The sequence below is a fragment of the Pristiophorus japonicus genome, chromosome 5, assembly GCF_044704955.1.
Source record: "Pristiophorus japonicus isolate sPriJap1 chromosome 5, sPriJap1.hap1, whole genome shotgun sequence".
In the NCBI taxonomy this organism is placed as follows: domain Eukaryota; kingdom Metazoa; phylum Chordata; class Chondrichthyes; family Pristiophoridae; genus Pristiophorus; species Pristiophorus japonicus.
The window spans coordinates 248,276,496-248,304,152 of record NC_091981.1 but is presented as its reverse complement, the minus strand read 5'-3'; positions in this window follow the sequence as shown (position 1 = coordinate 248,304,152).

Genomic DNA, 27,657 nt, shown 5'->3' with positions numbered 1-27,657 from the left:
AGCGAAGGTTCACCAGACTGATTCCCGGGATGGCTGGACTGACATATGAGGAGAGACTAGATCAACTGGGCCTTTATTCACTGGAGTTTAGAAGGATGAGAGAGGACCTCATAGCAACGTATAAGATTCTGACGGGACTGGACAGGTTAGATGCGGGAAGAATGTTCCCGATATTGGGGAAGTCCAGAACCAGGGGACACAGTCTTAGGATAAGGGGTAGGCCATTTAGGGCTGATATGATAAGAAATCTCTCCACTCAGAGAGTTGTTAAATTGTGGAATTCCCTACCGCAGAGAGTTGTTGATGCCAGTTCATTGGATATTTCAAGAGGGAGTTAGATATGGCCCTTACGGCTAAGGGGATCAAGGGGTACAGAGAGAAAGCAGGAAAGGGGTACTGAGGGAATGATCAGCCATGATCTTATTGAATGGCGGTGCAGGCTCGAAGGGCTGAATGGCCTACTCCTGCACCTATTTTCTATGTTTTCTATGTTTCTAGCCAGTGGAGAGTTTTCCACCTGATTCCCATTGACTTCAATTTTACTAGGACTAGTTGATGCCTTGAAATCAAGGGCAGACACTCTCACCTGACTCTGGAATTCAGCTCCTTTGTCCATGTTTAAACCAAGGCTGAAATGAGGTCTGGAGCTGAGTGGTGCTGGCGGAACCCAAACTGAGCATCGGTGAGCAGGTTATTGGTGATTAAGTGCAGCTTGATAGCACTGTCGATGACATCTTCCATCACATTGCTGATGATTTAGTGTAGACTGATGTGGCGGTAATTGACCAGATTGGATTTGTCCTGCTTTTTTGTGGACAACATAAAAACAAAAGAAATAGGAGCAGGAGTAGGCCATTAGGCCCCTCGAGCCTGCTCAGCCAGTTAATAAGATCATGGCTGATCTGATCATGGACTCAGCTCCACTTCCCTGCCTGCTCCCCATAACCCTTTATTCCATTATCTCTCAAAAATCTGGCTATCTCCGCCTTAAATATATTCAATGACCCAGTCTCCACAACTCTCTCGGCAAAGAATTCCATAGATTTACAACCCTCTGAGAGAAGAAATTCCTCCTCATCACAATTTTAAATGGGCGGCCACTTATTCTGCGACTATGTCCCCATTTTTTAGTTTCCCCTATGAGTGGAAATATCCTCCCTGTATCCAACTTGTCGAGCCCCCTCATTATCTTATATGTTTCGATAAGATCACCTCTCATTCTTCTGAACTCCAATGAGTATGGCCCCAACTGACTCAACGTATCTTCATAAGTCAACCCCCTCATCTCCGGAATCAACCTAGTGTACCTTCTCTGAACAGCCTCCAAAGCAAGTATATCCTTCCTGAAATACGGAGACCAAAACTGTATGCAGTACTCAAGGTGTGGCCTCACCAATACCCTGTACAGGACTTCCCTGCTTTTATACTCTATCCCCCTTGCAATAAAGGCCAACATTCCATTTGCCTTCCTGATTACTTGCTGTAACTGCATACTAACTATGTTATGTCTTGAATAAAGAGTCAGACTAGATACTGCAAGCTGAAAGTAAGTGTGACCGTAGTCCTTTATTACAGATCTCAGAGTGCCTCTCCACCCTGTGAGGCTTCCTTATATACAGGTGCTCCCAAGGGATTGTGGGATCTCTTGGGACGCCAGGGGATAAGCCCTCTGGTGGTTAGACATGGTAATTACAGGTTTACATACATAACAACACTCCCTCCCGAAGTCAAGAGTGTAACTATTTACAATGTGAGTCGATCTGGGGCCTTCCTTTCCCTGGTTGATCATCTCGGTGTAAATGCTGGTGTTGCTGAGTCATTTGTAGGGCCTTTGCTAGGCTGCTGCACAGCTTACCTTGCTGGACTGCTGAGGGTGGTGAGTCCTGCTGGGCTGCTGCAGGTGATGGGTTCTGCTTTATGGTCAACTGTTGGGTCGGTTGCCAATTGTGTATATGTTGGAGGGTCGAAAAAGGTAGAGTCTATTGTGGGTTGTTTTGGATAGTCCATAAATCTGAGTTTGGTTTGGTCCAAGTGTTTTCTGCAGGTGAGTCCATTTGCGAGTTTGACCACAAACACCCTACTCCCCTCTTTGGCCAAAACAGTGCCAGCAATCCACTTGGGACCTTGCCCATAGTTCAACACAAATATAGGATCATTAATCTCGATTTGCGTGATCATGATATGTATTCTGTTGAAGCCTCCTGCTCTCTACCTGTTTGTGTAGATTAGGGTGGACGAATGAGAGCCTTGTCTTAAGTGCTCTTTTCATGAGCAGGCCAGCGGGAGGGCCCCTGATGAGCGAGTGAGGTCTTGAGCGGTAACTAAGCAGCACTCGGGGTAAGCGAGTCTGCAGTGAGCCTTCAGTTACCCTTTTCATGTTCTGCTTGATTGTTTGAACTGCTCATTCTGCCTGACCGTTGGACGCTGGCTTTAACGGGGCAGACGTAACATGTTTGACCCCATTGCGGGTCATGAATTCTTTGAATTTGGCACTGGGAAAGCACGGCCCATTGTCACTTACAAGGACATCAGGCAGGCCATGCGTGGCAAACATGGCCCGTAGGCTTTCAATGGTGGCAGCGGACGTGCTTGCCGACATTATCACACATGCAATCCATTTGGAGTACGCATCGACAACCACTAAAAACACTTTGCCCAAGAATGGGCCTGCATAGTCGACATAAAACCTAGACCACGGTTTGGAGGGTCAGGACCATAAACTTAGTGGCACCTCCCTGGGTGCATTGTTTAACTGGGAACATGTATTACATTTGTACATACAGGACTCTCAGTCTGCATCGATACCGGGCCACCACACATGGGATCTGGCTATCGCTTTCATCATTAAAATGCCTGGGGATGGGTACTGTTCAGATCACTAATGAAGGTGTCTCTGCCATTTTTTGGCACAACTACCCGATTACCCCATAGGAGGCAGTCTGCCTGTATAGACATTTGATCTTTACGCCGCTGGTGTGGCTTTATTTCTTCCTGCATCTCGAACAGGACACTAGACCAACTCCCATGGAGCACACAGTTTTTTACGAAGGACAATAAAGGGTCCTGGTATGTCCAGGTTCTAATCTGTCAGGCAGTAATAGGTGATTGCTCACTCTCGAATGCTTCCATTACCATAACTAAATCTGCAGGCTGAGCCATCTCCACCCTGGTGGTGGGCAATGGCAGCCTACTGAGAGCATCGGCACAGTTTTCTGTACCTGGCCTGTGGTGGACGGCATAGTTGTATGCGGACAACGTGAGCGCCCATCGAAATAGGAGGTGGGTGGGGTGGGGTGGGGTGGCTTGACCCATCCATCTCCACGGAGGTGTGTGGGGGGCCTGACCCATCCACCTCCATGGCACGAACCTGGTATTGCAGTACTTCCAGGAACGGTGCAGTGGCTCTCGGCCTTTTGGCTAAGAGCATTGGCGCAGAGTGATCCTTGATGTGTGCAAGGTGACCTCTGGCGTTTGTGATTTGACAAAGAATTGGAAAGGTTGGTAACGAAAAATTAAAAAAAATAAAATTAAAAAAAAACGTGAGCGCCCATCTCTGGATGTGGGCCGATGCATTCCTATTTATCCCCTTATTTTCAGAAAAGAGGGATGTAAGCGGCTTATGGTTGGTTTCCAATTCAAATTTGAGCCCGAACAGATATTGATGCATTTTCTTTACCCTGTAAACGCACACTAACGCTTCTTTTTCAATCATACTGTAGGCCCTCTCGGCCTTAGACAGACTTCTGGATGCATAAGCAACCGGTTGCAATTTCCCAAATTCATTAGCTTGTTGCAATACACACCCGACCCAGTACGACGATGTTACATGCTAGTACCAAACATTTACATGGATCGTACAACACAAGCAATTAGTTTGAACATAACAGCTCCCTAGCGTTCTGAAAGGCATTTTCTTGGCTTTTACCTCATACCCATTCATCTCCCTTACGTAGTAAAGAGTGCAGGGGTTCTATCAATGTGCTAAGACCTGGTAAGAAGTCATCAAAATAGTTCAGGAGTCCTAGAAACGACCGCAGCTCCGTCACGTTCTGTGGTCTCGGTGCATTCTCAATTGCCTCCATCTTCGAATCGGTGAGCCTGATGCCGGCCGCCGCGATTCTTCTCCCCAGGAACTCCACTTCAGGCGCCAGGAAAACGCACTTCGAGCGTTTTAGCCTGGCCCCACATGATTAAGCCGACTGAGAACCTTCTCCAGGTTCTGCAGGTGCTCGACGGTGTCCCGACCTGTTACTAAGATGTCATCCTGGAAGACCACGGTGCATGCGACCGACTTCAGCAAGCTTTCCATGTTCCTCTGGAATATCGCCGCGGCCCATCAAATCCCAAACGGGCATCTGTTGTAAACGAAGAGACCTTTGGGTGAGTTGATGCAGGTGAGGCTTTTCAAAGATTCCTCCAGCTTCCGCGTCATGTAGGCTGAGGTCAATTCCAGCTTCATGAACGCTTTTGCTCCCGCCAGCATCGCAAATACATCGCAGTCTTTGGTAGCGGGTATTGATCCTGCAGCGAGAAACGATTGATAGTTACTTTGTAATCACCACAGATTCTGACGGTGCCGTCTCCCTTGAGGATTGGAACAATCGGACTAGCCCACTCATTGAATTCGATCAGTGAAATGATGCCCTCTCATTGCAGCCTGTCCAGCTCGATCTCCACGCTTTCTCTCATCATGTAAGGTACCGCTCTCGCCTTGTGATGGATGGGTTACGCCGCCGGAATCAAATGGATCTGCACTTTTGCTTCTTGGAACTTCCCGATGCCTGGTTCGAACAGCGAGGGGAACTTGCTTAGCACCTAGGCACATGAGGTGTCGTCGACGGACGAGAGCATTCGGACGTCGTCCCAGTTCCAGCGTATCTTTCCCAGCCAGCTCCTGTCGAACAGCGTGGGGCCATCGCCCGGTAGCACCCAGAATGGTAACTTGTGCACCACTCCATCGTAGGAGACATTTAAGCTAGCACTGCCAATTACGGGAATCAGTTCCTTTGTGTATGTTCTAAGTTTGGCACAAATGGGAGTCAGGAGTGGCCTTGAAGCCTTTTTGCACCACAACTTATCGAAAGTCTTTTTGCTCATTATGGACTGGCTTGCGCCCGTGTCCAGCTCCATGGACACCGGGAGTCTATTTATCGGGGGACACTTTGTGATAAATGTGTGCACCCCTATACCTCTGCCTCCTCGGTCTGAGGCTCTGGTTCTTCATGATCCATCATGGATCTGTCCTCCTCTGCAACATGGTGGTTTTCAGGATTAGCAGGGTTTGCAGCTCGCCTGCACATGCATTGGAGGTGTCCCATTGTTCCACAGCCCTTGCAAACGTATTCTTTGAAGCGGCATGAATGGAATCGATGATTACCCCCGTAGCGCCAACAAGGTGTTAACGGCCTTGTATTCACCACCCTTGATGGCGGACTCTGAGTCATCTGCGGACGTGCAGCTACAGGCATGTAAGTCCTGCCATGTACATTTCGATTCGAAAACAAGGTTACATTGTTCACAGTACTTGCAGCAGCACTAGTGTGCTGGGAAATTTGTTTGGTATTGTCACTGGTGGAGAAAAACGCCTGGGCTATCACTATGGCTTTACTCAAGATTGGGGTCTCTACAGTCAAAAGTTTGCAAAGTATTACTTCATGGCTAATGCCAAGTACAAAGAAGTCCCTGAGCATATGTTCCAAGTGCCCTTCAAATTCACAACGTCCTGCAAGACACCTTAGCTCGGCGACGTAGCTCGCCACTTCCTGGCCTTCAGACCTCTTGTACGTGTAGAACCGATATCTCGCCATCAGAACGCTTTCCTTCGGGTTTAGATGCTCCTGGACAACTCATCGTACAACTTGTCTGTGGGTTTCGCTGGAGCGAGCAGGTTTTTCATGAGGCCATACGTTGATGCCCCGCAAACGGTGAGGAGGATCGCCCTTCTTTTGGCAGCGTTCGCTTCTCCTTCCAGCTCGTTGGCCACAAAGTATTGGTCAAGTCGCTCCACGAAGGATTCCCAATTATTTCCCTCCGAAAATTTTTCCAGGATGCCCACAGTTCTCTGCATTATTGTGCTGGGGTTCGTCATCTGTATCTCGTCGCCAGTTGTTATGTCTTGAATAAAGAATCAGACTCGATAATGCAAGCTCAAAGTAAGTGTGACCATAGTCCTTTATTACAGATCTCAGAGTGCCTCTCCAGCCTGTGAGGCCTCCTTATATACAGGTGCTCCCAAGGGATTGTGGGATCCCTTAGGACTCCAGGGGATGAGCCCTCTGGTGGTTAGACATGGTAATTACAGGTTTACATACAAAACACTAACCTTTTGTGTTTCATGCACAAGGACCCCTAGGTCCCTCTGTACTGCAGCACTTTGCAATTTTTTTCATTTAAATTATAATTTGCTTTTCTATTTTTACTGCCAAAGTGGATAACCTCACATGTTCCCACATTACACTCCATCTGCCAAATGTTTGCCCACTCACTTAGCCTGTCTATATCCCTTTGCAGATTTTTTGTGTCTTCCTCACAATTTGCTTTCTCACCCATCTTTGTATCATCAGCAAACTTGGCTACATTACACTCGGTCCCTTCATCCAAGTCATTAATATAGATTGTAAATAGTTGAGGCCCCAACACCTATCCCTGCAGCACCCCACCAGTTACTGTTTGCCAACTGGAAAATGACCCATTTATTCCGACTGTTTTCTATTAGTTAGCCAATCCTCTATCCATGTTAATATATTACCCCCAACCTCGTGAACATTTGCCTTGTGCAGTAACCTTTTATGTGGCACCTTATCAAATGCCTTCTGGAAATCCAAATACACCACATCCACTGGTTCCCCCTTATCCACCCTGCTCGTTACATCCTCAAAGAATGCCAGCAAATTTGTCAAACGTGATTTCCCTTTCATAAAAACATGCTGACTCTGCTTGATTGAATTATGCTTTTTTAAATGTCCTGCTACTGCTTCCTTAATAATGTACTCCGGCATTTTCTCAACCACAGATGTTAGGCTAATAGTTTATAGTTTCCTGCTTTCTGACTGCCTCCTTTTTAAATAGGGGCATTACATTTGCGGTTTTCCAATCTGCTGGGACTTCCCCAGAATCCAGGGAATTTTAGTAGATTACAACCAATGCATCCACTATCTCTGCAGCCACTTCTTATAAGACCCTAGGATGTATGCCATGATGTCCAGGGGTCTTGTCCACCTTTCGTTCCATTATTTTACTACTTCTTCAGTGATAGTTGCGGAACCAACCAGGGAGAAGACTATCTTTCCCCTCCTTATAGTTCCTTGATTATCAGCTATTGGGATGTTTTTCGTGTCTGCTACCATTTAGACCGATACAAAATATTTGTTCAACGTCTCTGCCATTTCTCTGTTCCCCATTATTAATTCCCCAGTCTCATCTTCTAAGGGACCAACATTTCTTTTAGCCACTCTTTTCCTTTTTATGTACCTGTAGAAACTCTTACTGTTTTTATATTTTGTGCTAGTTTACTTTCATAATCTATCTTCCTTCTCTATTATTTTTTTAGTCGTTCTTTGCTGGCTTTTAAAAGTTTCACAATCCTCTGGCCTCCCATTAGTCTTGGCCACATTGTATGCCCTTGTTTTCAATTTGATACCATCCCTTATTTCCTTAGTTAGCCATGATGGTTATCCCTTCTCTTAGTCTTGCCTTCTCATTGGCATATATTTTTGTTGTAAGTTATGCAATATCTCTTTAAATATCTGCCACTGCTCATCAATCGTCCCCTATTTTAATCTATTTTCCCAGTCCACTTTAGCCAACTCTGCCTTCATACCTTTGTAGTCTCCTTTATTTAAGCTTAGGACACTGGTTTGAGATCCAACTTTCTCACCCTCCAATTGAATTTGAAATTCAACCATGTTATGGTTACTCATTCCTTTACTAGAAGATCATTTATTAATCCTGTCTCATTACACAGTACCAGATCTAAGATAGCCTTCTCCCTGGTTGGTTCCGCAACGTACTATTCAAGGAGACTATCCCGGATACACTCCATGAACTCCTCCTCAAGGCTACCCTGGCCAATTTGCTTTGTCCAATCAATATAAGGTTAAAATTGCCCATGATTATTGCCGTTCCTTTTTTAAAAGCCTCCATTATTTCTTGATTTATACTCCGTCCAACAGTGTGGCTACTGTTAGGAGGCCTACAGACTACGCCCACCAATGACTTTTTCCCCTTATTATTCCTTATCTTCACCCAAACTGATTCAACATCTTTATCTTCTGAGCCAATATCATTTCTCACTAATGCTCTGATCTCATCCTTTATTAACAGTGCTACCCCACCTCCTTTTCCTTTCTGTCTGTCCTTCCGAATTGTCAAATACCCCTAAATATTTAGTTCCCAGCCTTGGTCACCTTGCAACCATGTCTCTGTAATGGCTATCAGATCATACCCATTTGTATCGATTTGTGCCGTCAACTCATCTATTTTGTTACAAATGCTGCATGCATGCAGGTAACGAGCTTTTAAATTTGTTTTTTTCCCATTTTGTTTCCTGCTTTGACCCCACTTTCTGATTCACCTTTATGTTTGTACATAATAAGACAAGACATACCTGGGCAGTTTTCCACATTATCGGGTAGATGCCAATGTTGCAGCTGTACTGGATCAGCTTGGCTAGAGGTACGGCTAGTTCTGGAGCACAAGTCTTCAGTCGGTATGTTGTCGGGACCCATAGCCTCTGCGGTATCCAGTGCGCTCAGCCGTTTCTTGATATCATGTGTAGTGAATCGAATTGGCTGAAGACTGGCTTCTGTGATGGTGGGGACCTCAGGAGTAGGCTGAGATGGATCGTCCACTCGGCACTTCTGGCTAAAGGTGGTTGCATACGCTGTAGCCTTGTCTTTTGTACTCGTGTGCTGGGCTCCACCATCATTGAGGATGTGGATATTCATGGAGTTTCCTCCTCCCGTTAGTTGTTTAATGGTCCACCACCATTCATGACTGGATGTGGCAGGATGGCAGAGCTTTGATCTGATCTGTTGATTGTGGGATCGCTTAGTTCTGCCTATAGCATGCTGCTTTCACTGTTTCGCCTGCATGTAGTCCTGTGTTGCAGCTTCCCCAGGTTTGAACCTCATTTTTAGGTATGCCTAGTGCTGCGCCTGGCATGCTCTTCTTTACTCCTCATTGAACCAGGGCTGGTCCCCTGCCTTGATGGTAATAGAGAGAGGGATATGCCAAATCATGAAGTTACATATTGTGGTGGAGTAGAATTCAGCTGCTGCTGATTGCCCACAGCGCCTCATGGATGCCCAGTTTTGAGCTGCAAAATCTGTTCTGAATCTATCCCATTTAGCATGGTGGTAGTGCCACACAACACTATGGAGGTGAGATCAACATGAAGACCTGTCTTATTTTCCGCAAGGACTGTGGGGTGGTCACTGCTACCAATGCTGTCATAGACAGATGCATCTGCGACAGGTAGCTTGGTGAGGATGAGGTTAAGTAGGTTTTTCCCTCTTGTTGGTTCTCTCACCACTTGCTGCAGGCCCAGTCTGGCAGCTATGTCCTTCAAGATACAGCCAACTCGGTCAGTAGTGGTGCTACCAAACCACTCTTGGTGATGGACATTGAAGTCCCCCGCCCAGAGTACATTCTGTGCCCTTGCTACTCTCATTGCTTCTTCCAAGTGGTGTTCAACATAGAGGAGTCATCATCATCATAGGCAATCTCTCGGAATCGAGGAAGACTTGCTTCCACTCCTAAAGTGAGTTCTTTGGTGGCTGAATAGTCCAATACGAGAGCCACAAACCCTGTCACAGGTGGGACAGACATTCGTCGAGGGAAGGGGTGGGTGAGATTGGTTTGCCGCACGCTCCTTTGACCTCCTCATGCTCTCGGCGTTGAGACTTGAAGAGCTCAACGCCTCCCGGATGCACTTTCTCCACCTAGGGCAGTCTTTGGCCAGGGTCTCCCAGGTGTCAGTGGTGATGTCGCACTTTACCAGGGAGGCTTTGAGGATGTCCTTGTAACGTTTCCACTGCCCACCTTTTGCTCGTTTGTCATGAAGGAGCTCCGCATAGAGCATTTGCTTAGGGAGTCTCGTATCTGGCATGCGAACTATGTGACCTGCCCAGCGAAGCTGGTCGAGTGTGTTCAGTGCTTCAATACTGGGGATGTTAGCCTGGACGAGGACACTGATGTTGGTGCGCATGTCCTCCGAGGGGCTTTGCAGCATCTTGCGGAGACATCATTGGTGATATATCTCCAGTGATTTGAGGTGCCTTCTATACATCGTCCATGCCTCTGATCCATAAAGGAAGGCGGGTATTACTATAGCCCTGTAGACCATGAGCTTGGTGGTAGATTTGATGGCCTGGTCTTTGAAAACTCTTTTCCTCAGGCGGCCGAAGGCTGCACTGGCGCTCTGGAGGCGATGTTGAAGCTCCGCATCAATGTCTGCCTTTGTTGATAGGAGGCTCCCAAGATATGGGAAATGGTCCACATTGTCGAGGGCCGCGGCGCGAATCTTGATGATTGGAGGGCAGTGCTGTGCGGCAATGACAGGCTGGTGGAGGACCTTTGTCTTATGGATGTTAAGTGTAAGGCCCATGCTTTCATATGCCTCGGTGAATACATTGACTATATCCTGGAGTTCAGCCTCAGAATGTGCGCAGACACAGGCATCGTCCGCATACTTCAGCTCAATGACAGAGGTTGGGGTGATCTTACCCCTGGCCTGGAGGTGGCGAGGTTGAACAGCTTCCCACTGGTTCTGTAGATTATGTCCACTCCAGCGGGGAGCTTGTTGACTATGAGGTGGAGCAGAGGAGTACTGATTCATCAGCTGAGGGAGGACAGTAGGTGGTAATCAGCAGGAGGTTTCCTTGTCCATGCTTGACCTGAAGCAATGAGACTTCATGGGGTCTGGAGGCAATGTTGAGGACTCCCAGGGCCACTAACCCCCGACTGTATATCACTGTGCTGCCACCTCTGGTGGGTCTGTACTGCCAGTGGGACAGGACATACCCAGGGATGGTGATGGAGGAGTCTGGACATTGGCTGAATGGTATGACAATGTCAGCCTGTTGCTTGACGAGTCTGTATGACAGCTCTCCCAATTTTGGCACAAGTCCCCAAATGTTAGTAAGGAGGACTTTGCAGGATCGACTGGACTGGGTGTCCCACTGTCATGTCCGAAGTCGGTGCCGAGAGGTCCGCCCGGTTTTATTTTTAATGGCCCTGAATTCGCGGCCCCTATGGGGCCCCGCAAGTTCTGGGTTTAGGCTTAGGATTCTGAATCACCATAAGTATGAATGGGAATACACCTACTTGGATTGATTGGGCCAGGCCACATGATCCAAGGGACGCTTACGAAGCGCCGAAGTCCCTGGGATACAAGCCTTTGCGTAGAGGCCCAGGACCAGAAGTCTCTGAACCTCCCAGACCACCAGGTAGATTTGTAAAATATTTTCAGGTCGGAGACACCTGCGGGAAGCCTCCGACTGCAATTTCTGGGCCATTATTGTTTTTCATAGTTTGTTACATTTCAGAGGCCATTTCAGAGGGAATTTAACACTCAAGCACATTGCTGCTTGTCTGGAGTCACATATAGCCAGACCAGGGAACAACAGCAGATTTCCTTCCCGAAAGGACATAAGTGAACCAGATGACAATCTGATAGTTTCATGGTCATCTTTTTATTCCAGATTTATTTAATTAACTGAAATTAAATTCCCCAGCTGCCGTGGTGGGATTTGAACTCACATCTTTGGATCATTATTCCAGGCCTCTGGATTACTCGTCCATTAACATAACCACTATGCTACTGTTCGCAAGCATTGTTTTTGAACCAGGGCTACTCTAAGACTCAAATCTGCTTTATCACTGTGTATTTCATACTGTAGTGTGCAGTCAGGAAGGGTCAAGACAGATGCAGAACACAGGATTCTCTTCAATCCTGTAAAGGCCTTTTAGCATTCCATGGACCTGTTGAGCCAATGCACTTTCTGCAGTAATGGCACAGTGTTCTGCCCATTTCATCTTTGTGAGTCAAAAAGCTGTAGGCCCAGACTTAACTTGCGAGTAGGTTGGGGGTAACATATTAGCATGGATAGAGGATTGGCTAATGAACAGAAAACAGAGAGTAGGGATAAATGGTTCATTCTCGGGTTGGCAATCAGTAACCAGTGGGGTGCCGCAGGGATCAGTGCTGGGACCCCAACTATTCACAATTTATATTAACGACTTGGAAGAAGGAACCGAGTGTAACGTAGCCAAGTTTGCCGACTATACAAAGATGGGAGGAAAAGCAATGTGTAAGGAGAACACAAAAAATCTGCAAAAGGACACAGATAGGCTAAGTGAGAGGGCAAAAATTTGGCAGATGGAATATAATGTTGGAAAGTGTGAGGTCATGCACTTTGGCAGACAAAAATCAAAGAGTAAGTTATTATTTAAATGGAGAAAGATTGCAAAGTGTTGCAGTACAGCCGGACCTGGGGGTACTTGTGCATGAAACACAAAATGTTAGTATGCAGGTACAGCAAGCGATCAGGAAGGCCAATGGAATCTTAGACTTTATTGCAAAGGGGATGGAGTATAAAAGCAGGGAAGTCTTGCTGCAGTTCTACAGGGTATTGGTGAGGCCACACCTGGAATACTGCATGCAGTTTTGGTTTCCATATTTATGAAAGGATATACTAGCTTTGGAGGCAGTTCAGAGAAGGTTCACTCGGTTGATTCCAGAGATGAGGGGGTTGACTTATGAGGAAAGGTTGAGTAGGTTGGGCCTCTACTCATTGGAATTCAGAAGAATGAGAGGTGATCTTATCGAAATGTATAAGATTATAAGTGGGCTTGACAAGGTGGATGCAGAGAGGATGTTTCTACTGATAGGGGAGATTAAAGTAGAGGGCATAATCTTAGAATAAGGGGCCGCCCATTTAAAACTGAGATGAGGAAAAATTTATTTTCTCAGAAGGTTGTGGATCTGTGGAATTCGCTGCCTCAGAGAGCTATGGAATCTGGGACATTGAATAAATTTAAGACAGAAATAGACAGTTTCTTAAACGATAAGGGAATAAAGGGTTTGGAGAGCGGGCAGGAAAGTGGACCTGGGTCCATGATCGGATCAGCCATGATCGTATTAAATGGCGGAGCAGGCTCGAGGGGCCATATGGCCTATTCCTGCTCCTATTTCTTATGTTCTTATGTTAAATTGCTGGTCTCTATTTCTACATCGACTAAAGTTATTTTTGGTTGGCTGGATTGTGACGACGCACATTAGCATCAGATAATACATTCTTCAACTTCTTCCAGAAAAATTGTGAACACAGTCATGAACAGAATACATTTAGTAATAACCTGCAACAGTGATACAAGTCAGCATCTGCACCTTGCCTTCCTTCTTTTCTGTCTCTCTCTTTCCCTCTTTCCGTATCCCTCCTTCCTCCCCCTCAAATAACTTTATGGGTTTTGCCTTATATCTCCAGAAATAGGAGGAGGAATAACTCCACTCTCCTACAGCCTAATCCTTCAGATTTGTTACAATGGGGATTTGGCTCCATTGAATCCCATCTCACCAGTACAATAGAAATAAACAGTTGGAACAAGTGAATTGAAGGTTGGGTAAAGGCTGACCTTGGCTAAAGCAATCAGTAAAAAGTCTTTGAGAAACCCCTAGGGCAGGGAGAGAAATTTAAAAGGTACCACATTGGAGATTATTAGAGAAGATTAGAAAGCCAACTGGATTACAAATTGGTTAGAAGGGGCGAAACTGAGACTTCGAGTTAAGGGCAGTTTTGTAGAGTGTCTGAAAGTGAGCAGTTGTATCCCAAATGTTTCAGTTTCTGGGGCCTTTTCCGTTCACCGTGTATATCAATTATTTTGATAAAGCCCTCGAGGGATTAATGTTTAAATTTGCAGATAACACCAATCAGGAGGTATAGTTACTTCTTGAGAAGACCAAAAGAAGCTGCAAAAGGATATTGGTAAGATGGGGGAATGTGCTAAAAACTCGCTGATGGAATTCAATGTCAATAAGTAATGCATTTTCTTGAAAAAAAATAACAGCAGTAATTATACTTGGAATGGCATGTGTTATTCTATGACCATTAAATAATAACTTACGAACACCTGAGCAAGATAAATGCAAATCTTAACATCCAAATGTGACAGAAGCATTATTTAAATGCAATTTAATAAATATTATTGCATTACTCTGCACTCTAACTCATAGCAAGTAATAAAACATCATAAGACGAAACTCAGTTCACCCTGTGTCAATGCATGTTTTTTGCTATGAGTGACAAAAAATAACAGAAAGTACTGTTCCTGGTTCAGGTCTTTAGCTATTGTTTGTTCTGTTTGTTTTATAGCAAGGCAGACTCTGAAAGGGGCGTGTTTGCTGGAGAGGGCGGAGGCACAAGGTGGCAGCTGATGATAGCACATATAAATTTTGGGGTTGTTTATTATTGCACAATCATCATTCAATGTTCAGGGAATAACATTCAATAGTTTTTATTTCATCACATGAAATATATTTCCATAATTTGGGATTAAATAATCTATAATTAACTCTGCTACGAAAGTGCCACTACCATTTAGTTACAATATTTACCATTGTGTCTGAGCCTCAACCTAAGGTAAGTGGCTATCACTAACTCGACAGTGGATAGAAAAGATGAGCAGACGTCTGACAGCAGAGCCCAGGAGTATTTCAGCATCTACTGGCAGAATGTTGCTGCCGTGGCTGGAAGGAATGGCAGCACATCCTACCCTCTGGGTTATGCTGAGCTGAGCGAATATTTGTTATTTTTATTGCGCTTTTTCCACAATCATGATATATTGTCTTACTGTTACTTAAATAATCACTTCATCATTTATGAAAATGCCATTGTTAGTTACTCTGACAAACAGACTCCCATACATTATCTCAGTAATGTTTTAAAGTATTTGATTCACACCTCTTTGCATATGCTGCAGTCGAGGCCAACATGCTGTCAGTTCCACTCAGCTGCTGGTGGGGGAGTGTCCAGTCTTGAAAACTGATGGAAGTCTGGCTTATTTATAGCAGCTTTTGGGCAAACTGTCCTCCTACAATTAAGTTCATGAACCAGCAGAGCAGTTAATATATTCTCCCAGCTAGAGATTCATGATACAAGCTGCAGGAAGAGATGAGGTGATCAAAATAAACAGGAATAAAAACTTTTTAAAATGACATGTTTTACGTTTCATGCTTTTAATACTTCATTATTCAGAAACAGTTGCTCTTCTGTGGTGTTACTTATGGACAGAAATTGAAAAAAATGTTGGGCCAAAAATTGCTGTCGGATGCGTACCTCCGGAGTACGACTCCGACCCACGAAAGGAAAACACACCTACCTGATGGCGGCAAGGCTGCGAAAACTTGCGGTGTGACGCTGCAAGGTGGAGGACAGTGTAATGGCCCATGGATCTCAAGGACATGGGCCTAGTCCTCCAAGCACAGAACAGAATTCGATTTTAATCATTTCCGAAGGAAATCCCATAAGCACATTTAGTAGAATCCCGAAATCAGATGTAATTACCATCTAAAGGACTGGAATTTATTTCCTAATTAGCTTAATTCCACCAATCTCATTAAAAATGTATTTAGGGTTAGGGTTAGGGTTTTGCTAACATTTTTGACATCATTAAAATTCTAATCAGGGCCGATATTTGCAGAAACTCATTTGATACAGTGTACTTTATAAATTCTGATATGAAAATGTTTAAATCATGCCTGAGGTATCACCTTACACTGATGCAAACAGGCCCTGTGCCCATTTGCATCAACCGTTATATTTCCAAATAGCCCAACTCTACTCCGGCAATTGCTTTCTCGTGGGCTCTGTGGATGGACTATCAATGCATACGTTGACAAACTACAAGTTCCCAATTTAGCGCAAGCTCATGCGGAAATCCTGCACTTGCGGTTGAGTTCAAAGGAGGTATGACGGCGTAGTCCATACCCACCGCAAAATCTAGACTGTAGCCCCTTTTTTCTTTAAATTCAATTTCTACTTGAAAGATTCCAGACTCTTGCCTTCCTTACAGGGCACTAACTCTCTGACCTCTCAGGCCCTGGACTCTCTGTCCCTCCTCACAGGCCCCGGACTCTCAGACCTCACAGGCCCTGGACTCTCTGACCTCACAGGCCCAGAACTCTCTGTCCCTCCTCACAAGCCCCGGACTCTCTGTCCCTCCTCACAAGCCCCGGACTCTCTGTCCCTCCTCACAGGCCCCGGACTCTCTGACCTCACAGGCCCCGGACTCTCTGACCTCACAGGCCCCGGACTCTCTGACCTCACAAGCCCCGGACTCTCTGCCCTCCTCACAGGCCCCGGACTCTCTGACCTCACAGGCCCCGGACTCTCTGACCTCACAGGCCCCGGACTCTCTGACCTCACAGGCCCCGTACTCTCTGACCTCACAGGCCTATTACTCTCTGACCTCAGGCCCCAGACTCTCTGACCTCACAGGCCCCTTACTCTCTGACCCCAGGCCCTGGACTCTCTGACCCCACAGGCCCCTTACTCTCTGACCTCAGGCCCCTTACTCTCTGACCTCACAGGCCCCTTACTCTCTGACCTCAGGCCCCGGACTCTCTGACCTCAGGCTCCGGACTCTCTGACCTCAGTCCCCGGACTCTCTGACCTCAGTCCCCGGTCTCTCTGACCTCAGGCCCCAGACTCTGACCGTCCTCACAGGCCCCGGACTCTCTGACCTAACAGGCCCCGGACACTCTGACCTAACAGGCCCTGGACTCTCTGACCTAACAGGCCCCGGACTCTCTGACCTCAGGCCCCGGACTCTGACCTCACAGGCCCCGGACTCTCTGTCGCTCCTCACAGACCCCGGACTCTCTGACCTCACATGCCCCGGACTCTCTGACCTCAGGCCCCGGACTTTCTGTCTCTCCTCACAGGCCCCGGACTCTCTGACCTCACAGGCCCCGGACTCTCTGACCTCACAGGCCCCGGACTCTCTGACCTCAGGCCCCAGACTCTCTGTCCCTCCCCACAGGCCCCGGACTCTCTGACCTCAGGCCCCAGACTCTGACCCTCCTCACAGGCCCCGGACTCTCTGACCTAACAGGCCCCGGACTCTCTGACCTCACAGGCCCCGGACTCTCTGACCTCAGGCCCCAGACTCTCTGTCCCTCCTCACAGGCCCGGGACTCTCAGACCTCAGGCCCCGGACTCTGACCTCACTGGCCCTGGACTCTCTGACCTCACAGGCCCGGACTCTCTGACCCTCCTCACAGGCCCCCGGACTCTCTGACCTCACAGGACCATTACTCTCTGACCTCAGGCCCCGGACTCTCTGACCTCAGGCCCCGGACTCTCTGACCTCACAGGCCCCGGACTTTCTGTCCCTCCTCACAGGCCCCGGACTCTCTGACCTCACAGGCCCCGGACTCTCTGACCTCACAGGCCCCGGACTTTCTGTCCCTCCTCACAGGCCCCGGACTCTCTGACCTCACACGCCCCAGACTCTCTGTCCCTCCTCACAGGCCCCGGACTCTCCGACCTCAGGCCCCGGACTCTCTGTCCCTCCTCACAGGCCCCGGAGTCTCTGACCTCAGGCCCCGGACTCTCTGTCCCTCCTCACAGGCCCCGGACTCTCTGAACTCACAGGCCCCGGACTCTCTGACCTCAGGCCCCAGACTCTCTGTCCATCCTCACAGGCCCCGGACTCTCTGACCTCACAGGCCCCGGACACTCTGACCTCAGGCCCCAGACTCTCTGTCCCTCCTCACAGGCCCCGGACTCTCCGACCTCAGGCCCCGGACTCTCTGTCCCTCCTCACAGGCCCCGGACTCTCTGACCTCAGGCCCCAGACTCTCTGTCCCTCCTCACAGGCCCCGGACTCTCTGACCTCACAGGCCCCGGACTCTCTGACCTCACAGGCCCCGGACTCTCTGACCCTCCTCACATACCCCAGACCTGATGACATTGAGTTGTGGATGAGCCTGGATTTCCTACAATTCAATATTTGGAAGACTGAATCCTTTATGTTCAGCACTGCCACAAATCATGCATCCATTGACACCAACTCATTTCCTGGTTCCTCACTCAGGCTAATAAATCAGGCTGCATGCAAATTGGATCTTGTTTTCCAGAAGGAAAATAGTGTCATAGAGGTTCAATTTAGGGGGTTGATCTTTCGAAGCTGAACTGTGTTGGAAACAAGCCCAATGTGATATTGGTTTGGCCACAGTAGAGGCGCCCCGTGGTCAGCTTAAAACAGGTGTTAGGTATCTTGAATATCCTTATAAAAGGCTCAACACCTGCTTTAAGACCCCGTTCCCAAATTGGTCAACAACTAGACAGAGCTTGTGCCGCATAAGCTCTGATCAGTTTTTGCAGTTCAACAGAGGCCTAGCCAATGGTCCTTAAAAGGACTGTTGGCGGCCGCCAAAGTACAGGTAAGTTTTTGGCTTAAAACTTTTATTCAATTTAGCTTAATGTAGTTCTCCTCTTGCCTCACAGCAATGCCACGGGCCTCTGCCGGTCCACGCGCCATCTCCTCTTGATCACAATCCTCTCTTCCAGGACTGACCTAAAGATCACTGCCGTACCCCAACATTATCCCTCGCTTTGCCAGTGAACTGTGTCAGTTGTGTCAGCTGTGTCACATTTGGCAGCACCCTCACTTCTGAATCAGAAGGTTGTGGGTTCAAGTCCCACTCCAGGAACTTGAGCGCATAATTCTAGGCTGACACTCCAGTGCACTGCTGAGGGAGTGCTGCACTGTCAGTGGTGCGGTCTTTCAGATGAGACATTAAACTGAGGTCCCGTCTGCTCTCTAAGGTGGATGTAAAAGATCCCATGGCACTATTTCGAAGACGAGCAGGGGAGTTATCCCTGGTGTTCTGGTCAATATTTATCCTTCAATCAACATAACACTAAAACAGATTATCTCGTCATTATCATATTGGTGTTTGTGGGAACTTGCTGTGCGCAAATTGGCTGCCACATTACAACAGTGACTGCACTTCAAAATGTACTTCATTGGCTGTAAAGCGCTTTGGGATGTCCTGAAGTTGTGAAAGGTGACTCTCTGAACTGCCTGGAAACACGTAGTAGGCACCTGCAGCTCACCGATTTTATTAAAATGAGGCCCACAACCCAATATTGATCGGGCCTCAGACCTACCTTTACTGAGTGCCTAGTTCGCACTCGCCTCCATCAACCTGACCCCGCCACACAGCACTGCCCCCCAGTCATCAAGATCCACGGCGCAGCCCTGGACAATGTGGACCATTTTCCATACCTCGGGAGCCTATTATCAGCCAGGGCAGACATCAACAACGAGGTTCAACATCACCTCCAGTGCGCCAGCGCAGCCTTCGGCCGCCTGAGGATGAGAGTGTTCAAAGAGCAGGCCCTCAAATCTGGCACCAAGATCATGGTCTACAGGGCTGTAGTGATACCCGCCCTCCTGTATGGCTCAGAGAAGTGGACCAGATACAGTAGACACCTCAAATCGCTAGAGAAATACCACCAACTATGTCTCTGCAAGATCCTGCAAATCCCCTGGGAGGACAGATGCATCAACATTAGTGTCCTCAATCATCCCCAGCCAACATCCCCAGCCTCGAAGCACTGACCACACTCGACCAGCTCTGTTGGGCAGGCCACATTGTTAACATTCCCGAGACAAGACTCCCAAAGCAAGCGCTCTACTCGGAACTCCTACTCGGCAAGCGAGCCCCAGGTGGGCAGAGGAAACGCTTCAAGGACACCCTCCTTGAAAAAGTGCAACATCCCCACCAACACCTGGGAGCCTCTGGCCAAAGACGGCCCCAAGTGGAGGAAGAGCATCGGGGAGGGTGCTGAGCTCCTCGAGTCTCGTCGCCGAGAGCATACAGAAAACAAGCGCAGGCAGCGGCAAACCAGACTCCCCACCCACCCTTTCCTTCAACGACTGCCTGTCCCACCTGTGACAGAGACTGCAATTCCTGTATTGGACTGTACAGCCACCTGAAAACTCACTTTTGGAGAGGGACTGCCTATGATGATGATGATGATGAGCCTAGCGATGCAAACCAATTTCCACCCCTCAGTGTTCACCTCAGCCCAGAGTTCACCTTGAAACACCACACCTTTATAGGAATACAAGAACAGGAGTAGGCGATTGAACCCTTCGATCCTGTTCTGTCAATCTATAAGATCATGGCTGATCTGTACCTCAATGCCACGTATCCATCTTTGCTCCATGCCCCTTAATATCCTTCCTGGCCTACCTATCTTACCTTTTCTTACTTATGCGGCTCAGTGTCAAATTTTTATCGCATAATACTCCTGTGAAGTGCCTTGGGATGTTTCATTATGTTAAAGATGCTATATAAAGACAAGTTGTTGTTGTTTTCAGCTTTTTTCAGATTTAGCACCCTTCTTATGTCCTCTGATTCTCTTACTCCAGCCTCTTATGCAGCCCCCTCTCATTCCGCTCCACTTGCTTTGGAACTCCCGCTGCAAATCCTTCCAGCTATCTTGCTTCCCTCCCCACCAATAAAAGACTTCTCAAAACACATCAGTTACGTCTCCTAATCTTCTTGTAAAGGCTCGGCGCCTACTCCTTCTCTGTTCTGTGAAGTGCCCATGTTAAAAGCTCGATATAAAATGTTATTGTTTACTCCCACTACTTTCTGTCTTTCTGTCTGTCTTTCTGTGCTCTTTTGTTTTGTCTTCTTATCTTTCTATCTCTGCACTTTTGGCAAAATTTGTCGGTGGAGCAGGAGTGGTTTCGAGAAAACTCCCGGCCATAATTTTGCTCTCATAGAGATAAATCTTGTATGCATTTTATGGTATATATAGATTTTCAGAAGACATTTTTACATTAATGAGCTATTTCCCACTGTTGACTTTTAAAAGGATTTGAGGATTTTCCTAAATCTTAATTAGCAGCTAATTAGTGCCTATTTTTTGGGGAGCAGTATAAACAAAAATAGGTTGCCACCTGCGTTTTTCAGTTCCAAAATTTAGCACCTGCACGTTTTTTTGTGCATCAGGGGATGGTGTTCCCATTCAAAGCCTACATTAATGAGGTGAAGAGGTCCACAGTGATTTGGGCCTCATTTTACTGTATTTGTCCCGGATGCAGGGCAGGTGCTGCGTGCCCGCTTATAAAATGAGTGCCATGTGCCACTTAAGTCACTGTTTTGGAACACTAACAGTAGGAGCAGCCATATTAGTTGAGTCGCTGTTGTGTATGGAGAAAGAGTCAGACTGAACACTGTGAGCTCAAAGTAAAGTGTGACCTTAGTCTTTTATTGCAGGTCTCCAGAGTGCCTTTCCAACCTGCGAAGCCTCCTTAAATACCTGTGCTCCCAAGGGATTATGGGATCCCTTGGGACTCCAGGGGATTATGGGATCCCTTGGGACTCCAGGGGATGAGCCCTCTGGTGGCTGTAGAGAGTAAATACAAGTTCACATATATAACAACACTCCCCACCAAAGTCAATAGTGTAACTATTTACAATGTGAGTCTATCTGGGGTCATTTTTGCCCTGGTTCATCGTCTCGGTGTGAAAGCTGGTGTTGTTGAATCATTTGTTGGGCCCTCGCTGGGCTGCTGTGCAGTTGGCCTTGCTGGGCTGCCTGGTGTGTTGGACCCTGCTGGGCTGCTGTGGATGATGGGTTATGCTTCATGGTCAACCGCGGTGCCGGTTGCCACTGGTGTGTGTGTTGGGGAATCAAAAAAGGTAGGGTCCAAGGTGGGTTGCTCAGGATAGTCCGTGAATCTGAGTTTGATTTGATCCAAGTGTTTCCGGTGAATGAGTCCATTTGAAAGTTTGACCCGAAACATCCTGCTCCCCTCTTTGGCCGCGACAGTGCCGGGAAGCCACTTGGGACCTTGTCCAGAATTTAATACAAATACAGGATCATTGATTTCAATCTCGCATGATACATTTGCGCTATCATGGTATGCACTTTGTTGAAGCCGCCTGCTCTACCTGTCGCGGCAGCGAGATGCGGCGGCAGTCCGAGAGGCGGGAGTTCCTGGCGTTGGTGAGGCCTATAAAGGCTCAGGGGCAGCGAGAGGCGGCGGCAGTCCGAGAGGCGGGACTTCCTGGCGTTGGTGAGGCCTATAAAGGCCCAGCAGCAGCGAGAGCGTACCTGTGCAGCTGCAGTGGGGAGAGAAGGCAAAAAAGAAGTAGAAAGAAATCAAAAGGTGACGTCACAGCCAAGGGGGTGAGTGATTGGTTGGTGATTGGTGAGTAGTTTTTCTTTTTTCTCTTCTATAACAGTGAGTAAACGTTAACATTGTTGTTGCCAATTTAAGTGTATCTAAGGGTTAATCATGGCAGGAGAGCTCGGTCGGGTGTTATGCTCCTCCTGTACCATGTGGGAACTCAGGAACGACTCCAGTGTCCCTGACGACTATGTGTGCAGGAAGTGTATCCACCTCCAGCTCCTGACGGTCCGCGTTGTGGAGTTGGAGCTGAGGGTGGATTCACTCTGGAGCATCCACGATGCTGAGAATGACGTGAGTATCACGTGTAGCGAGTTGGTCGCACCGCAGGGAAAGGGTCCACAGCCAGATAGGGAATGGAAGACCAACAGGAAGAGCAGTGCAAGGAAGGTAATGCAGGAGTCCCCTGTGGTCATCCCCCTGCAAAACAGATACACTGTTTTGGGTACTGTTGAGGGGGATGACTCATCAGGGGAGGGCAGCAGCAGCCAAGTTCATGGCACCATGGCTGGCTCTGTTGCACAGGAGGGCAGGAAAAAGAGTGGGAGAGCGATAGTGATAGGGGATTCAATTGTAAGGGGAATAGATAGGCGTTTCTGCGGCCGCAACCGAGACTCCAGGATGGTATGTTGCCTCCCTGGTGCAAGAGTCAAGAATGTCTCGGAGCGGGTGCAGGACATTCTAAAAAGGGAGGGAGATCAGCCAGTTGTCGTGGTGCACATTGGTACCAACGACTTGGTAAAAAAAGGGATGAAGTCCTACGAAACGAATTTAAGGAGCTAGGAGCTAAATTAAAAAGTAGGACCTCAAAAGTAGCAATCTCGGGATTGCTACCAGTGCCACATGCTAGTCAGAGTAGGAATCGCAGGATAGGGCAGATGAATACGTGGCTTGAGCAGTGGTGCAGCAGGGAGGGATTCAATTTCCTGGGACATTGGAACCGGTTCTGGGGGAGGTGGGACCAGTACAAACCGGACGGTCTGCACCTGGGCAGGACCGGAACCAATGTCCTAGGGGGAGTGTTTGCTAGTGCTGTTGGGGAGGAGTTAAACTAATATGGTAGGGGGATGGGAACCAATGCAGGGAGACAGAGGGAAACAAAAAGGAGGCAAAAGCAAAAGACAGAAAGGAGATGAGGAAAAGTGGAGGGCAGAGAAACCCAAGGCAAAGAACAAAAAGGGCCATTGTACAGCAAAATTCTAAAAGGACAAAGGGTGTTAAAAAAACAAGCCTGAAGGCTTTGTGACTTAATGCAAGGAGTATCCGCAATAAGGTGGATGAATTAACTGTGCAAATAGATGTTAACAAATATGATGTGATTGGGATTACGGAGACGTGGCTCCAGGATGATCAGGGCTGGGAACTCAACATCCAGGGGTATTCAACATTCAGGAAAGATAGAATAAAAGGAAAAGGAAATGGGGTAGCATTGCTGGTTAAGGAGGAAATTAAGGCAATAGTTCGGAAGGACATTAGCTTGGATGATGTGGAATCTATATGGGTAGAGCTGCAGAACACCAAAGGGCAAAAAACGTTAGTGGGAGTTGTGTACAGACCTCCAAACAGTAGTAGTGATGTTGGGGAGGGCATCAAACATGAAATTAGGGGTGCGTGCAATAAAGGTGCAGCAGTTATAATGGGTGACTTTAATATGCACATAGATTGGGTTAACCAAACTGGAAGCAATACGGTGGAGGAGGATTTCCTGGAGTGCATAAGGGATGGTTTTCCAGACCAATATGTCGAGGAACCAACTAGGGGGGAGGCCATCTTAGACTGGGTGTTGTGTAATGAGAGAGGATTAATTAGCAATCTCGTTGTGCGAGGCCCCTTGGGGAAGAGTGACCATAATATGGTGGAATTCTGCATTAGGATGGGGAATGAAACAGTTAATTCAGAGACCATGGTTCAGAACTTAAAGAAGGGTAACTTTGAAGGTATGAGGCGTGAATTGGCTAGGATAGATTGGCGAATAATACTTAAGGGGTTGACTGTGGATGGGCAATGGCAGACATTTAGAGACCGCATGGATGAACTACAACAATTGTACATTTCTGTCTGGCGTAAAAATAAAAAAGGGAAGGTGGCTCAACCGTGGCTATCAAGGGAAATCAGGGATAGTATTAAAGCCAAGGAAATGGCATACAAATTGGCCAGAAATAGCAGCGAACCCGGGGACTGGGAGAGATTTAGAACTCAGCAGAGGAGGACAAAGGGTTTGATTAGGGCAGGGAAAATGGAGTACGAGAAGAAGCTTGCAGGGAACATTAAGACGGATTGCAAAAGTTTCTATAGATATGTAAAGAGAAAAAGGTTAGTAAAGACAAACGTAGGTCCCCTGCAGTCAGAATCAAGGGAAGTCATAACGGGGAACAAAGAAATGGCAGACCAATTGAACAAGTACTTTGGTTCGGTATTCACTAAGGAGGACACAAACAACCTTCCGGATATAAAAGGGGTCGGAGGGTCTAGTAAGGAGGAGGAACTGAGGGAAATCCTTATTAGTCGGGAAATTGTGTTGGGGAAATTGATGGGATTGAAAGCCGATAAATTCCCAGGGCCTGATGGACTGCATCCCAGAGTACTTAAGGAGGTGGCCTTGGAAATAGTGGATGCATTGACAGTCATTTTCCAACATTCCATTGACTCTGGATCAGTTCCTATGGAGTGGAGGGTAGCCAATGTAACCCCACTTTTTAAAAAAGGAGGGAGAGAGAAAACAGGGAATTATAGACCGGTCAGCCTGACATCGGTAGTGGGTAAAATGATGGAATCAATTATTAAGGATGTCATAGCAGTGCATTTGGAAAGAGGTGATATGATAGGTCCAAGTCAGCATGGATTTGTGAAAGGGAAATCATGCTTGACAAATCTTCTGGAATTTTTTGAGGATGTTTCCAGTAAAGTGGACAAGGGAGAACCAGTTGATGTGGTATATTTGGACTTTCAGAAGGCTTTCGACAAGGTCCCACACAAGAGATTAATGTGCAAAGTTAAAGCACATGGGATTGGGGGTAGTGTGCTGACATGGATTGAGAACTGGTTGTCAGACAGGAAGCAAAGAGTAGGAGTAAATGGGGACTTTTCAGAATGGCAGGCAGTGACCAGTGGGGTACCGCAAGGTTCTGTGCTGGGGCCCCAGCTGTTTACACTGTACATTAATGATTTAGACGAGGGGATTAAATGTAGTATCTCCAAATTTGCGGATGACACTAAGTTGGGTGGCAGTGAGAGCTGCGAGGAGGATGCTATGAGGCTGCAGAGCGACTTGGATAGGTTAGGTGAGTGGGCAAATGCATGGCAGATGAAGTATAATGTGGATAAATGTGAGGTTATCCACTTTGGTGGTAAAAACAGAGAGACAGAGTTTTATCTGAATGGTGACAGATTAGGAAAAGGGGAGGTGCAAAGAGACCTGGGTGTCATGGTACATCAGTCATTCAAGGTTGGCATGCAGGTACAGCAGGCGGTTAAGAAAGCAAATGGTATGTTGGCCTTCATAGCGAGGGGATTTGAGTACAGGGGCAGGGAGGTGTTGCTACAATTGTACAGGGCCTTGGTGAGGCCACACCTGGAGTATTGTGTACAGTTTTGGTCGCCTAACCTGAGGAAGGACATTCTTGTTATTGAGGGAGTGCAGCGAAGGTTCACCAGACTGATTCCCGGGATGGCGGGACTGACCTATCAAGAAAGACTAGATCAACTGGGCTTGTATTCACTGGAGTTCAGAAGAATGAGAGGGGACCTCATAGAAACGTTTAAAATTCTGACGGGGTTAGACAGGTTAGATGCAGGAAGTATGTTTCCAATGTTGGGGAAGTCCAGAACTATGGGACACAGTCTAAGGATAAGGGGTAAGCCATTTAGGACCGAGATGAGGAGAAACTTCTTCACCCAGAGAGTGGTGAACCTGTGGAATTCTCTACCACAGAAAGTTGTTGAGGCCAATTCACTAAATATATTCAAAAAGGAGTTAGATGAAGTCCTTACTACTAGGGGGATCAAGGGGTATGGTGAGAAAGCAGGAATGGGGTACTGAAGTTGCATGTTCAGCCATGAACTCATTGAATGGCGGTGCAGGCTAGAAGGGCCGAATGGCCTACTCCTGCACCTATTTTCTATGTTTCTATGTTTCTATGTTCATGTCGATCAGGGTGAACTAATGAGAGCCTTGTCTTAATTGCTCTTTTCATGAGCAGTTCAGCAGGTGGGATCCCAGTGAGTGAGTGGGGTCTCGTGCGGTAGCTAAGCAGGACTCTGGATAGGCGAGTCTGCAGTGAGCCCTCAGTTACCCTCTTCAAGCCTTGCTTGATGGTTTGCGCTGCTCTCTCTGCCTGACCATTGGACACTAGTTTAAACAGGGCAGATGTGACATATTTGATCCTGTTACGAGTCATGAATTCTTTGAACTCAGCACTGGTAAAACATGGCCTGTTGTCGCTCACCAGGACTCCGGGTAGGCCATGTGTCGCAAACATGGCCCGCAGGCTTTCAGTAGTGGCAGCGGACGTGCTAGCCAACATTATCTCACATTCAATCCACTTGGAGTATGCGTCTACAACCACAAGGAACATTTTACCCAAGAACAGGCCTGCATAGTCGACGTGTACCTTAGACCACGGTTTGGAGGGCCAAGACCATAAACTTAGCTGCGCCTCCCTGGGTACATTGCTTAACTGCGAACATGTATTACATCTGTGAATGCAGGACTCTAAGTCCGCATCGATACCGGGCCACCACACGTGGGATTTGGCTATCGCTTTCATCATTACGATGCCTGGGTGGGTACTTGTGGAGATCATTGATGAAGGTGCTTCTGCCCTTCTTGGGGACCACTACTCGATTGTCCCACAGAAGGCAGTCTGCCTGTATAGACATTTCATCTTTAGGCCACTGGAATGGCTTTATCTCTTTCTGCATTTCCACTGGGACACTGGACCAGCTCCCGTGAAGCAAACAGCTTTTGACTAGAGATAATAAGGGGTCCTGGCTTGTCCAGGTTTTGATCTGCCGGGCAGTGACGGGTGATTGCTCACTCTCAAATGCTTCCATAACCATGCCTAGATCTGCGGGCTGCTCCATTTCCAACCCCGTGGTGGGCAATGGCAGCCTACTGAGAGCATCAGCACAGTTTTCTGTGCCTGGCCTGTGGCGGATGGTGTAGTTGTATGCGGACAATGTGAGCGTCCATCTCTGGATGCGGGCCGATGCGTTGGTATTTATCCCTTTACTCTCGGAGAACAGGGATATAAGTGGCTTATTGTCAGTTTCCAATTTTAATTTTAGCCCAAACAGGTATTGATGCATTTTCTTTACCCCATAGACACATACTAACGCTTCTTTCTCAATCATGCTGCAGGCTCTCAGCCTTAGACAGACTCCTGGATGCATAAGTAAGCAGTTGCAGTTTCCCAAAATCATTAGCTCGTTGCAATACAC